Below are 14827 nucleotides of genomic sequence, written 5' to 3'. Positions count from 1 at the left end.
GGCCTGTTGAAAACTTAGGCCAAGTATACTGTAATGGAGGTTACTGTGGTAAAGTTATTCATAGCAAAGCCATAGATGACCAATTTTTAATCTCTTTGGATATACTTGACATCTGGACTAATTCTGCACTGACTGTAATCTCTAGGAAAACACCCATTGACTTCAATGGAAGCAGGAGTACGCTCATGTTATAACTGAGAGTTTAAATAGAATGAGAACTGGCCAGTTCCATGCTGGTTTAAATATCAGTGTAATGCATCCTATGCATCATCTAACAAACAGAGAACAATGCTATTATGTTATGGGCTGGAGGATATTAAAGCTGCTGAACCTGAGGTATAGCGATTTCCCTCAGTAGCTGAAATCAGCTTGGCACTGAACCAGTTCCTAGGGAAACTGTACAAGTGTCTAAACTGGCTCTGTGGCTCAAAACAGGTAATCATTCATCTAAGATCTGGGTGAGAAGCCAGTTCAGGAAGCCTGAAAAATTTTGAGAGCAGCCACCCCTATCCTCCTTGCTGAAAAACATCTCTTTTGAAAGCCCATCACACACAACAGTGTCTGACTGTATTTCAAAAGCAGGAAAAGAAAAACCAAAATAAGATTTTGTCAACATAATGATGCGAGGCAGAATGAAGTCCGAGAAATAGGTGACTCAAGGACCAAAAATTTAGTAATTCACATAAATAAGAATACGTATTTATTTAATTTATGTAAATATAGTAACATGACTTTGGATGCAGAGGGCCAGAAATCAGCCCTAAAATAAGTGTGCAGCACCACAGAATGTTATACCTAACAATGACACAACACTTTATGTTTTCAAAGCTGTCTGCTAGCTTAATTCATAAGGTTAAAATCCTGCACATGGACACATCACTGCACCTTCAAGCACTTAAATCTACCTATTGCCTACCTGAATCCTAACTACCACCCTTTCAGGTGCCATGGTCGAGTGTTGTTCCAGGTACGTAGAAGGGAAAACTGAGTTGGAAAAGGTCGAGTTGCTCAAGGCCACAGAGAGGAACCAGTGTCAGGGTTAGGATTGGAACTTGGGACTTCTTCCTTCCCAGGCCTGTGCCTAAATTACTGGAATAGATCTCCATTGATTGAATATCTGTGGAATTGCACTCATTCACCCAACAGCTGGATTTGGCCCTTATGATTGATAAAAAATGTCACATTTTTTACTCTGGAGAGTGACTTTATACATGCGGTATGATAGTGGGGCTCTGTTTAATGTACCACATCGATTCTGTGTCAAATCTGTTCAATTGACAAGTTAGACAGTTTTTGCCAGAGAATTTGTAACTTATTCCAGACAGAAAAAGGATTTTCTAACTGTTCCCCCAGTGCTGATAAAATGTAATGTTTGTCATGTTCAGAGAACAACTGATCTATCCTCTTGCTATCCAGGTGAACAGGTGGTGGTGATAATGGTAATAGTGGGAAAATTGAGGCACAAAAGGTAACGTTTTCAACAGTGCTGAAGAGACTTACTCTTGTCTTACTAAGTCATGTTTAAAATGAGTCTTAGGCTACTAAGTCACGTAGGGATAGATTTTCAAAGGTAGTTAGGCACCGAAAGATGTACCTAACTCTGATTAATTTCAATGGGTGTTAGACACCTATTTGCATCTTCAGATGCCTAAATACCTTTAGAAAATTCGCCCTTAGGCACTTCTGAAAATTTTAGCCAGAGAGATTAAGGTCCCAATTCACTGCCTAAGAAAACTCCCTATTCACTTCAGCAGGATTTGGATCCATCCCCAGGTGACATGCCAGTGGTTCAAACGGGAGGTCAGTATCAGATGTGGCAAAAGGGCCCAGGAGTTCCTGTGGCTAGGGTACAAGACTACACCCCGTCTGCTAGTTCCTGTTATACCTTCTACTCTGAATTATCTTCCAGAGTGGATGGCTATGGTTTATAAAATCCCTCAAAATTGTTGTTTTTTAAATATGGTTTTTAAAATTAAGGTGTCATATAAATAAAAGGAATAAAATACATCTGGCTGAGTGTTCCTGGGCCACTAAATGAATGTTGGTGACCAGCCTTGCACAGATGCACATTCTGAACTTAGGTGGGTGAGGTAATATCTTTCATTGGGCCAACTTCTGTTGGTGAGAGACAAGCTTCAGATCTGAAGAAGAGCTCTGTGTAGTTTGAAAGCTTGTGTCTCGCCAACAGAAGTTGGTCCAGTGAAAAAGATTACCTCACCGATCTTGTCTCTGTAATATCCTGGGACTGACACAGCTACAACAACACTGCACACATCTTGACCCTGACTAACTGACCCACAAACCAGACTGGTCTTATTGACTCACTAGAGCTGTACGAGTATACACTGTGGTTTTAAAATGGCTGCAAATACAGAGGCCGAGATCAGAGTTTCAAGTACCAAAATTTCCTTTGAAATCCCTGCAAGAAGGGATATATGACAGCATAGACAAGATTAATCAAGCTGAATCAGCTCACAAACCAATGAAGTATCTCTGAATTACCTTTGTTTTATTCAGCTCCCCCAGGCAGCGTAACCAAAGCTTTTTAAAATATCATCAGACATTTCTTTAAATTGGCTGATTTCTGCCTCCCACCTCCACCCCCCACCAAAAGACAAAGTATCTTTGAAAAGCAGAATTTTAAGATTTGTGAGATGCTCCTTTTTGTTTTCTGAATAACTACGGGCAGTTGGACCATCTACGAATTTCCCCATATGATCCAAGGCAAGACACTCTATATGGACCCAAAAAGTACACTCCGGCCATTTTTATAGGAAGAGGGAAAAGCCACGTTAAAAATGTGTTTAGAAGTTTAAATGGTGAAGTTCCAGAAGCCACAGCCTGGGTTAACCTCCCTCCACATTTACAAACCCAAGGAGGGCATTTGTGGTGTATTTTAAAACTGTTGGAATTGTAGGCTATCACTTTAATTTGAATGGGGTTTCTTTGTCCTTCTTGCAGTCATGGATTCTGTAAGAAATCCTGCAATCAGTCAGTCTTCAGCCAGCCAGTCAGCCTAAAGTAAGGTGGCTTGAACTGTGCCCCTCTGCTTTTTAAGGAGCAGCCTGTTTTGTCTTGTTCTGTTTTTGGGTTCTTGTGTGTTAATCTGAATTCAAAGAAATAAAATAGTGTTATGATACAAGCTACTGCAACTGTGTGCCATGAAAATAATGCTCAATTAATGGCTGAAAGAAAAGCTGGTTCAAAAACGTACCTCTTTCTTCTCCCCTCTCAATTATCAAGAAAAAAAAATCCTTCTACCATATCTGGGCCCACTCCTGCAGTCTTCATGCCTGTGGTTTTTTTCCCCCCACTGAAGTCAATGGGACAGCTGCTGTGGGTAAGTGTTTCAGGATCAGCCCAGTAATTCTTCTGTTTGTTGAAATAATTTTTCTCCTGTGTTTTGTAATGAAGAAGTAGTGAATGTAGCTGCCTCATGTTTATTTATCTGTGTATCATTTAATGATGCCAGCTGGGAAATTCACACAGCTCCGGGAATATGGGTTGAACTGGAAGAGGCTTTGAGTATTGCCTTCAATGGAACCAGGACTGGGCCTTTTATTTAAGTGGGTCCTTCCAAAATAGTGGTTAAATGTTTTTCTTTACTATCCTAGGTCCCAATTCAGCAATTTTAATGTTAAACTTGTGTGTAAATGCTTTGCTGAGTTGGGGGCTCTATGCTGTAGTGGAGACGTCTTAAACATGTGGAATCTGGACAGCATTTTCCATTAGATCATAAATTTAAATTCAGGATCTTTTATTCACGTGAGGTCTATTCCAAAGCCCACTGAAGTCAATGGAAAGACTCCCTTGATTTTTTTTTTTTATGGCGTCTTGAGCAAGCCTTTTGAGTAGCTTTTCGATAAAACCATCACACATCATTGTGGCTGCAGACAATAGGGTCTAACGTCAGTGGCGTTCCTCCTGATTCACACTGATGTACAGGAAAGCCAGACCTAAGAACTTAGTTTGAATAATTATTTTAGTGAATCTGGAAACATTTAAATTCTCATTCGTTTTTATAGCACTGTAAATGAACAAATCCTAAACTAAAACCCCATAATATTGTTTCTTCTGTTATGTCGTATTATGCTGTCACTGCCCCATAAACATCCATCCTCTCACTTGTGCAGCAATCACGTGGTATTCATTACCATCTGAGATATATGAACCTTAAATGCAAGCCTGGGGACCATATGGCTGCAAAGAAATTGCATCTAAATGAAGGGGTTTGAACCTGTCAGGAGAAGAACCTCAGATGCCTGAGTAATTATCAGGGCTGGTCCATTTTTAGCTAGCCTCAGTCTGTATTGTTTGGCTCAGTTCTAGGTTGCTGTTTAAATATGTGGGTAGTTAGATAAGCTGATATTTGTTCACAGAGATAACTGCGGTCTTGTGGAATAAAGCCAAGGGATGTAAGTCAGGGAACTTAACGTCTTGTCTTGCCTCTGCCACTACTTGGTGTGTGGCCTTTGTCAAGTCACTTCACCTCTGTGCTTCAGTTTACCCATATTTAAAATGGAAGAGCACATCATTGTTGTCCCTACCTTTACATGTAGTGCTTTGGGATCAATGGATGGAAAATATTACATGATCTGTAGCCTAATCTTGGGAACACTTTATATGTATGTGACTTGAATCCCTAGAAGGCTAATGTATGACTGAAATGCTGGTAGATCAAAGGCATTGCTCGGGGACAGCTGGAATAAAAGATTGAGGATCTCTATGACTTGACAGTCACTGGATGAGAGGAATAAGAGTGAGAGGGCCTAGGATAGTCTGCTTGGAGATGTGATTAACAAGCCATCTAGAAAGGGGAAGGTCACTTCTGTTTGTGGAAGAGGAACAATTGGGTGACAAGTTGTGAACTTGTGGAAAATTATGGACAACATAGCATTAGATATCTTTTTCTTTTCTCAGTGTGATGGGGAACCAAGTGTGCTCAGGTACCAGGATGTTTAACACTAGTATGAAAGAGTGTGGCAAGTGTGGAAGAGCCTCGGTTGCTCTCTTGTGTGTCTTTCAGGACCTGGTGCACTGCCTAACTCCCAAGTTAGCTTAAAGGTTGGGCCAGATTTCCAAACTCTGGTGCACTAGAAACCTCCCAAAAGCAGTAACATCAAAATGGGAAAATAAATAATACCGTTACCTGTAGGGCTTCCATGTAACTCCCACCATTTTCAGGATTCTAGAATATTCCACAAATATTACAACTGCATACAGGAATAAACATTCCAACTTCTAGAATGGAACGCATGAGTTTAAGGCCAGATCATCCAGTCCGCCTTCACGTATGTCACAGGCCACCAGCACCACCCAGTGCCCGCACATTAAACTCAACAGCCAAAATTAGGTGACACTATTACAGCTCACGAGAGACTAGACTTATGTCCCACAGGCTGAGAATAGGAGGGACTGAGGTGCACCAGTATCCGGGGTCCCCAAATGGCAGGGAAATGATGAAGTGAGATATACCTAGATAATCACCCCATGCTGCAGGGGAAGGCAAAACCCCCCGAAGGTCACTGTCAGTCTGACCTAGGGGAAAATTCCTTCCTGAGTCCACCTGTGATAATCAGTTAGACCCTGGGCATGTGAACAAAAATCAACCCGTCAAGTACCTAGCCCTCCCCATCTGATGTTCTGTCTCCAGCCTCGGCAATCCCCGATGCTTCAGAGGAAGGAGATTACCCCCTCAGAATACATGTGAGGGTGGGGAATCCCATTCTGACCCTTGCAGGTGGCCACCTGAAACCCTGAAGTATGAGCTTTTATAAGACATAAACCAGAAGTGAGCCCCAGGGCTGTTGAGCCCTGCTCCTACCATCACAAGCAACCCCAGCATACAATCACACTCATAAATTTGTCCAGCTCTCTTTAAAAAACTATTTAAATTGTTTGCTAAATCAAATTATGGCCACTTTAATTCAGAATGAGTGTGTTCAAATAGGGGTGAATACAGTTTAACTAATCCACTTTAAATTCACATCTTTAATTAATTTGGATTAACTTTCCTGAGTATACCATGTAGACAAACGCTAAATGCCATTGAGATTTACTCTGGTAGTTAATCTCTTAAATGATTTAGATGACTTTGAAATAAGGCGCTTTTGAAAGTTTTACCTGAAAGCCTAAGTCCTGTTTTTCAAAAGCTTCTAACTCATTTACAAGATTAACTACCAATGGGATTTAGGTGCTTAAGTGACTTAGATTGATGCTTTTGACAATGAGATTTAAACACTTTTGAAAATTTTACCTGAAGTGCTGTCAAGTCCCATGGCGATTTAGACTCTGATTCTTAATCTCTTTAGTGATTTAGATGCTTTCAAACATGGAATTTAGGACGCTAAGTCACTCAAACAATTTTGAAAATGTTACCCTTTGTGCGGAGTCAGTTTCACTATTTTCCCCATGCAGCCTGTTGGTTTCTCCTGTTTGAGTGGGCCTTTTACCCAGCAACAGAGGGGAGACTAATGTGTGTTTGTAAAAACAAAGCAACTGTCAGAGGGACTCAGGGCAGATAGTAATGCCCAAGAATATATATTTAACTCATTTTTAAAAGAAAATTTACTAATTGCAAATTGTGTGTCCCTTTAGGGAAAGGAAGCAGAGGGAAAACAATCCTGATCTAATTTAGAGTAATTTTGCAGAGGCTTCATTTGGTGTATGTACCTGTATGGCAATTTTGCTTTCTGTCTACTGCAGCTCCCAGAAATTTCTAGGACCCTGCTGGCAATAGTGGCCACTTTGTGTTGAGTTCAAATGCAGCCTGTTACAAAGGAGGCTCACACACTGCACAGTCTCAGGGAGATTTTTGTTTTTCATTGTTGCCTAATTGAAAGGGAACAAAGAATCTGGTCTCTGTGCATGGAAAATGCATCAAAATGGAGTGGCATAACACCACAACTTTAGGACTTAACCTCTTCAGCCTTGCAAAAAAACAAAAAAAAACAAAAAAAAACAGAAAAAAACCCTAAGGCTAACAGTTGACTTTTCCCTTATTTCGTTCTCTGAATAGTAGCACACACAGAACTACCTTGCTCATGCTCAGAAGGCCTAATGTAGAATATATACTGGACATGAGATTTCATATTAAAAGTGGAGACTCTGAATGACAAAAAGGAGCCAGCATGTCCCTCAGTTCAAATCCAGATTCAGATTTCAAACAGCCTCCGATCTAGTGGTTTGCTTCAGCCCATCCTAGGAAAAGAGCACCAGTTCAGAGGTACAACCCCATCACAAAGTTGAAGGGAGAGGTCAGGAATAAGAGTGTGGTTGTAATGAAGCAGTGAAAAGTTGTGAGGAGACGCAAGCTCCTTAAAGGCAGTGACCATGCCCTTGGACCAGTCACAAAAACGTGGTTCTGGATCCAGGTTTGGTTGCTGAACGCCCTCAGGATTTGGGGGCATTTGGGTCTGGGGCTTTGGTTTTGGCCCATTGCTACTGAAGCTCTTATAATCCTATCAGGAAGAAAAGCATATAGCTCCATATAAAAAGCAGGTGCATCAAGCCAGCAAAGGATCAACCCTTTTTCATTTGGAGTCATGTTTATATAATGCTCTGCAGAAAGTGAGATGACCTGCCAGCCCTCAGCTTTGGTTCGGGGGTATGATCTGATCTGTCATAGGGCTTTGCACGGCTGCCTAACATTATAGTGTCCATAGTATTCCCCAGCAAATTAGCAAAGTCTCAAGCCGACTCAATTCTTGGCTCTAGAGTAAGAGAAAGCTGACTGCAGTAGGTTTGTTTCGGAAGAGGCAGAGGGATTGCAATATGACTTCCTCTTGACCTGTGTTTCTGATGCCCCATGTTCGGACCTCTGCTACTTCACATCTTCCAGATGACACAGATGGCAGGATGGAGAGATCGGAAGCACTTGATAATAAAATGGCAATTCATTTTTGCAATTCCTTCGGCATTCATGCTAACAATACTGGTCCTGATGGGCTCCTTGGGTATGAATGTCGCTTTCAATATGCAATTCCGCAGGAATTACGCCACTGCTCGGCTCTCATTAAGTCTGCTTTATTGCAAAGTGTTGCTGAGAAACCCTGCTATTGCTGATACAGGGGAACTGCTTTGCTTCAAACAACTGCCTGATTTCTGAAAGCTCCTGCCTGTGTTGGGTTTTTTATACAGCTCTTTACAGAGCATTATCTCACTTTGTTTATATTTTGGACGCTAATACACTGTGCTTAAGTATGTAAATTGCCATAATGTGAGGAAATGGGATGTTAAAAATAGCTAGGGGGGATGGGGAGGAGGGAGAGTGGGAAGAAGGGTTTTTGGATCCAGAAATTCTCACCCCATCCATCTTTTTAGGGAAGGCGAATCCCTTTTTGGAGCCAGAGGAAAATTGTTCCAGGAGCGGGGAGGTGGGGAGAGAGAGAGCTGGCAGTGGGTACTGCCTAAAAATAGGGATTGGCACCCAGCCCCTAGTCGAAATTGGATCTCTCACCTCTTCAAAACATCCAGCGCCTGCTGGTCTGGGACACAGGAATTCAAGCCTAATTCCATATATTTGAGTTTTATAATCCAATCTCCAGCTAAAACTGCCAAGTTTAAAAGGGATCATTTAGTCTTGTCGTGTGACTTAAACAGAAAGTTATCAGTCTTGAAATTAAATGCCTCTCTTTGTGCCAGCATCATATCCTGCTAGAATATTGCTGTTTACAGTAGCAGGTGCTGTCCGCGCTTGATTTAAAAGACCTGGGGCTGGATCCTGAGCTGTAGCTGAGCAGTGTACAGCTGCAGCTCAGGGCGGGGAGGTGCAAAGGTAGATTTAGGCTATCTTTATCTTCTCATCTTGGGGCCAGTCCGCACTATCTCTATCCTGCTTAGAAAAGTCTTGGATCAAAAGGTCTCTCTCATCAGCCAGCGATCTCTATGAGGTAGGGACACCCAGACCATGCCCCTTGCACAGGAGGAGCTGAAAAGAGGGAGATGTTGGAGCTGCTATTAGCCTTGCAACATCCGAATATGTACACAGGGAATCCTCATGAGGCTAGATTCATTAGCTTTTGGGGGTCTTTTGAGCAGCTAGAGCAGTGTACAGCTGCCTGGGCATATCAGAGGCTCTAGTCCCTGTTTGTTTTTTGTTTTAAGTAGGGATTTGTAATAATTTTTCATCTGAACGTGAGATCCTCAGGACGGTGCTATAGAAATACAAAGTATTGTCATCTAAGATCTCTGTATGGGGGGTAGGAAGATCTATCTAAAGTCTGTATGATGATGAAGTTCTTCATTCCATGGGGAGGTTATTGCCAAATATCTTGTCTTTGGTTGAGGTGCATTTATTATGTAAAGTCTAATTGTTTGGGTTTATCATCTGTTGTCTCACTAGCCTGGAGGAAGGAGAAATTTTTCTAAAATCTTCATCTGAAGGAAGATTTTTTTTTTTTTTGGTGGTCTTGCCTAGGATGGCTTTAAATTACACCCAGACTGTAAATCTAAGATGCTTTTATTAGAACTCTTAAATAGAGTTTGGTAGCCTAGTAGGTTGAACATGGGGCTAGGGATTGGCAACAAGAATTCCTGACTCTGTGGCCTGAGGACCAGATCGTCCCTGTCTGCTTTGTGGGTGCACAAGGAGGTTGTAAGGCTGCATCTAGGTCCCTCCAAACGTTTTTTCTTTTTCCTATGGTCCTACAGGTTTTCCTGACCTAAAGGCTGACTGTAGCCAGAGCCCCAACAGCACCTTATGGGTTGGGTCCATGTCTTTGACTGAGAACCTGGTTAGCTTAAGATCTCAGAAAGGACGGCAGTGAATATCTTCAGAGCAGTCTGGCACCACAGGATCTCTGACAGAGAAAATTAGACCACAGAGTCTGAAATTGTAAGTATGGGGCATTAAGCCCTTTCTACTCTAAGTCATGGGCATACATTGGCGAGATATGAAGCACAGCTGAGTCAGTGCAGGCTGAAAGGATCATATCTCTTGATTTCAGCCATGTCCTTTCTCAGCCCTCTGGGCTAAACTTCCTAGTCTTTAATTCTACGTTCAGCTGGCCTGCTTCTTAGTTCCCCATGTTACATTTTTAAACAACCTGTTCTCCCCTGGTACACAGGATGATGGGACTTGCCTTGCTCTTTGGGCTTCCTCCGGATTTACACCAGTGTAAATGAGGGTAGAATCTGGCTCGTTAATGTCACTGCTTCATTTTTATCTCCTTTCCTGCCGAGGGAGATCTGGAGTAATCTGTTCTGTCTTCCCATCATGGTTTTGGACTATTTCGCTGTTTGCTTAGATACACAGCATACTAATGAATCATCTGCATCTCTTAGGGTATGTCTACACTGCACACTCCTTACAGCAGTAGGTAGAGTGCATGCACTGCATGACCCCCTGGCATGGGTATAAATTGCAGTGTAGATGGTGAGACCCTGCTTAGGAGAGTAGAGTAAATACTCACCTGACCCTTAGGGTATGTACCCTACTTGGCTCTCTATATGCCCAAGCAGTGCATCTCCCATCTATGCTGCTTTTTAGTAGCATAGTGTCCCGCTGCAGTGGGGAAAGACCTCCAGCAGGTCCCCTCCCCCATCAGAGCCTTTCCTCACCTCAGGGAAAGACTACTCCTGGAAGCTCCCCACTGTTGGAGCCTTTCTTTGCCTCAGTGAAATACTCCAGCAGCGGGAAGCTATCAGAGCCTTTTCCCGCTGGCTCCCTGCAGTTAGAGCCTTTCACCTGCCACGTGTAGCTATACACCGCAGTATGGACGCAGCTTGCTTTTCACTGCAGTGTGTAGCCTACACGTGTAGTGCCTATACTCTATGTGCCATTGCCAGTGTAGACAAAGCCTTAGATTTCTGCCCCCATCTGTACTAGTGAACTATACAACAATGTAACAAAATACGGAAGCATCACACACCACAAAATGCTGGACCATCACTGTCAGACAGGGTTTTCCTCAGTTGGAACTCAGTTCCTGATCTCCAGTACAACACAGGCCTTTCCTAATACTGCCTTTACTGTGGGGAATCACAGAAAAGTTAGCCAACCTGTTGGGCTGGATATCCCTTCACATCCTCTCTCTGGCAAGGCTATCAGTGGATTTCTCCATTGTAACCTTGTGTGCTTTCACTGAGGAGGAATGAAGCAGCTCCCTTATGCCGTGGTCTTGCAGATGCAACACCATAGGGATGGTGTTAAAATGGCCCATAGGCATTCAAGCCATTAGGCTGCGTTTGAACTACGTGCATATATATGTAGCACTGGGAAAGCGTCTGTATTTTTTTTGCCTCCAGCCCCAAAGGGTGCACTGTGAATACCCTGATAATCAAATAATTGATTTGTGCAACACAGTGGGTAGTGCAGCATTAAAATGTGTTGTAATGAAGGGTTCTTCATCCTCTGCCAGGATCTGCCTGCCAGAAAGAACCTTCTCACTTCCAGCTGGGAAGAAGCCTGGCAACGGAGGTGGCAGAGACCATGAGGCCCATGGCTTGCTCCTTGGTTGCTGATTATCATATTAATGTTCAGCCTCCCAACTGAATGCCAGGCAAAGGACAGTACATCTTTAATTGGAAATATGAAGGACTGCTCATGGCCTGGCTTGAACTGGGAGGATTTATGTCTCCCCTTCTAGATGGGATTGAAGGGAACGGTGTGATTCATTGAGAGGCCTGCATGTCGCCTGATTTACTGCCTATCATTTACATCCCACTAAAGTCAATCAGTGCAGAAGGTCATTCCCAACCTGAATGGTTTCACATTAAATCTTTTCCGTCCCAGAACCTGCTCGAGATGCTTGGCAGCCCAAGCTTCTGCTTCAGGATGGTTGCTCTTTACTCTCCCTTTCAACTGAAGGGAGACTGAATAAATAGAAACAAAATGCAAGATTCTTGTGTGCCTCAGCAAGGCACCTTGGGCCATGAGGAGTCCATCAGATACAGCAGGTGGCTACTGGGCCATTTCCTTACATGATTTGCATAGCCATAGCTGTGTCATGGGCCTGATGAATCCATTGCACCTTCTGATTCAGATAAAAGTGGCCTTGCTGCCCCTGGCTGGATCCATGTATTTGTTGTTGATGTTCGACCATGATGCTCAAGTCCCTACATACCCAAAGAAACAAACTGGATGTAGGCTTGAGGATAAATTAATTTAACACCCACTGTTTTTTCTGAACGTTAATTTGGGAATAAAAAATCAAATGACAGATGGATGCAATTGTTGATGTTTTAGTAAATGAATAAATTTCTAATACCAAAAATATTTACTTAAAATATATTGATAATTTGCAGTGGAAAATGCCTTGGGCTGGACTTACATGTTAGATGTGCAATTATGTGCTTAAATTGCACACACACAATTAAATACACAAGTTTGGTAACTGCTAAGAAATGGCGAGACACAATTGCATGTGCAGTTAGCCTGTTTGCATGTGAAGTCTCAGTAGCTGTGCCTATGATTGTGTATGCTCTGGCAGGCCAACATCTGGCCCTTAATTCTTACATAAATACTGGGTAATAACCTTCTTCTAGTGCTGTCATTTTATGTTCACAAGGGTTTCAGTAGATGTGATCTGAGGTTTGATCATTCTGAGACATGTTTCTTGTGGAATCTAGAGCTGGGCAAATAGTTCAAAGACCTAATCAGGAATATCTGTTTGAATTTGAAAGTGAAGTTTGATTTGACCGTAGCCTGACAAGTTTTTGTTTTTAAACTGAGAGCAGTCCCAATTTGGCAGCTTCACCTGAGTTCTGCTTTGCATATCTGGGTTTTTTCCAATTCCAAACCTCAGAGCTCCCTGGAGGGTATTGTACAGAGCTGTGTGTTCTTTGAGTTCCATTTCTACCTGTGCGATAGCTAGGCACTGTTTTCAGGCTCGCCTGACTTGCCTATTTTGCATGCATTTACCAAACCCTGAATCCATAGAGGGCACCGTTTTGTGCAACACCCAAGTCCCCATGTTCATGTGAGTTCAGACTACTGTGTTTCCTGTTGGAGCTCATTGTGGAATATAGCCAGTGCCTTCAAGATTGCTTGAGTTCAGAAATGGGCATTGTGGCCATTTTGTGGGGTTTTGGTTGTAGTAGAAGAGGGAGAAAATGAAATTTGTGTGGTGTAAGAGGTGCTTTTCTTTTTAAGATATAGTAGGGTGAGGGGTCACAGAAAGGTTTGGTGGTACCTAGCCCAATTATATTGGCTGTTTTTTCCCCTATACACAGGTAATAAATATTGCAATAGTGAGAAGTGGTTGAAAATATCTTCAGCAGTTCTTTTGCTGAGAATTGTTTTATGGTTAATTAAAAGAAGACTGAAATTGAAATGTGCATCATTCAACTTTAAGATTGAGCTGTTTCTTCTTCTATAGTACATGCTATGCTTTGCAAGGTCTGCTGCTTACATAAACTCCTTAAATACACTATAGTATGCAACATAGGACCCAGATTCATGTGTAAAATGTAGAACAGTATATATAATTACACAGGGGAAGTCAGTTAGGTACAACCCTTATGTATACAGGTGAACACTTATATGAGTGGTCCCGATGGCTTCCATGGGACTGCTACTGGGGCTGGTGTGTGTGCATGCAATTTCCAATATGAGTAGGGGTTGCGTAATTGGGCCTTTAACTGGGACAGCCTGGTGGTTGGCCTATGGTCCCAATTAAGCTTCCTTTCTGTGTACTCTTTGGAATGCCTCGAGTTCTGAGACACTTCACACGTCAGCCCTGCAAGCCACCTGGAAGAAACTTTGCATCACATTGCTGCTTAGGCTGACTATCCTACCTTCCCTATGCTGCTACCAATAAAATGGCATGACGGCAGGCTTGTGAGCCCATTTTTGATACACTGAACCACCTTGTAAGCTGACTCTTTTATATTGACAGAGATGCTAAGAAAGTGGTCATGTTAAGCCATGGATTGAAGAATGTTGACAGTATGTAGTGATGTTCTCACTGCACTGCCTGGGTAACTGACATTTTCTACAAGCTGTTTGCTAGGACCCATGGACTGCCTGTGTGACGCTGATGGACGCCGGTTGTCGGCGGGCAGAATTGAACTGGGGACCTCAGGAGCTTAGTGCATGAGCCTTTACAGCATGAGCTAAAATCTCTCTCCTCATCCCTGTGCCACTAGATGGGACAGAACACCACACTCAGGAGGTGTGGGGGTTACACCTGCTCATATGAATGGAACATGGTAAAAAATTAAGGTGTATTCATATCTGAGACACAGGTTCAGGACCTTCACTAATTCTAACCAACCACTGCTGGAGAGATTTTGACCTCCGCTCAAGGCTAATTTAATTTTTCAGTTCTAACCAAACAGTTCTCCCAGCTTTAGATATAAGCCCAAATGAAGCAAGCGGGGAAAATATGATGCACAAACCAATCTGAACGGAATCTGCTGAGCTTCACAGTTATACACCAAATAACTTATACTGTTTACATTGGCCCAAATAAAGCACTTACCTTGAAGGGGGGATGTTCATACATGCCTAAATTTTTGATCTACTTGTATCAATATACTGTAATTTTACTACATGCAGGGAAGGAAAGCAGTGGATAACAGGGAACTACATATTTTTTTTTTTACGCTTCTGCAAGAAGTGTTGGCAATACTCTAACTCCACTGACTTCCGTGGAATTACCTCTGACTTGCATCAGATCTTAGGATACATCTACACTGGAGCTGAGGGTGTAATTTCCAGCTTGGTTAGACATTCCCATGCTAGGATTTATCAAGCTAAAAACACCAGCGTAGCTGCAATGGCGTGAGCAGCGAGTTGAGCTAGCCTCTTAAAGTACATAACTAGGGTTTTAGATGGGAATGTACCCAAAGTGACTATCCCATCCTGCTGCCTCTGCAATTGCAG

General features: G+C 42.6%; 1 long non-coding RNA gene across 1 annotated transcript in view; it reads left to right on the top strand.

Annotated features, from left to right (window-relative positions):
• The window catches only part of LOC142068732 (uncharacterized), a 211079-nt gene that overhangs the window by 124716 nt on the left and 71536 nt on the right, over positions 1 to 14827 (top strand). The window contains exon 2 of the long non-coding RNA XR_012664638.1: positions 9652 to 9835. This is a non-coding gene — a long non-coding RNA (uncharacterized LOC142068732). The remainder of the gene's footprint in view (positions 1 to 9651; positions 9836 to 14827) is intronic.

Source organism: Caretta caretta, chromosome 13 (assembly GCF_965140235.1).
Source record: "Caretta caretta isolate rCarCar2 chromosome 13, rCarCar1.hap1, whole genome shotgun sequence".
NCBI lineage: Eukaryota > Metazoa > Chordata > Testudines > Cheloniidae > Caretta > Caretta caretta.
The sequence above is the reverse complement of the archived record's forward strand: the minus strand, read 5'-3'. Positions and strand labels throughout refer to the sequence as shown.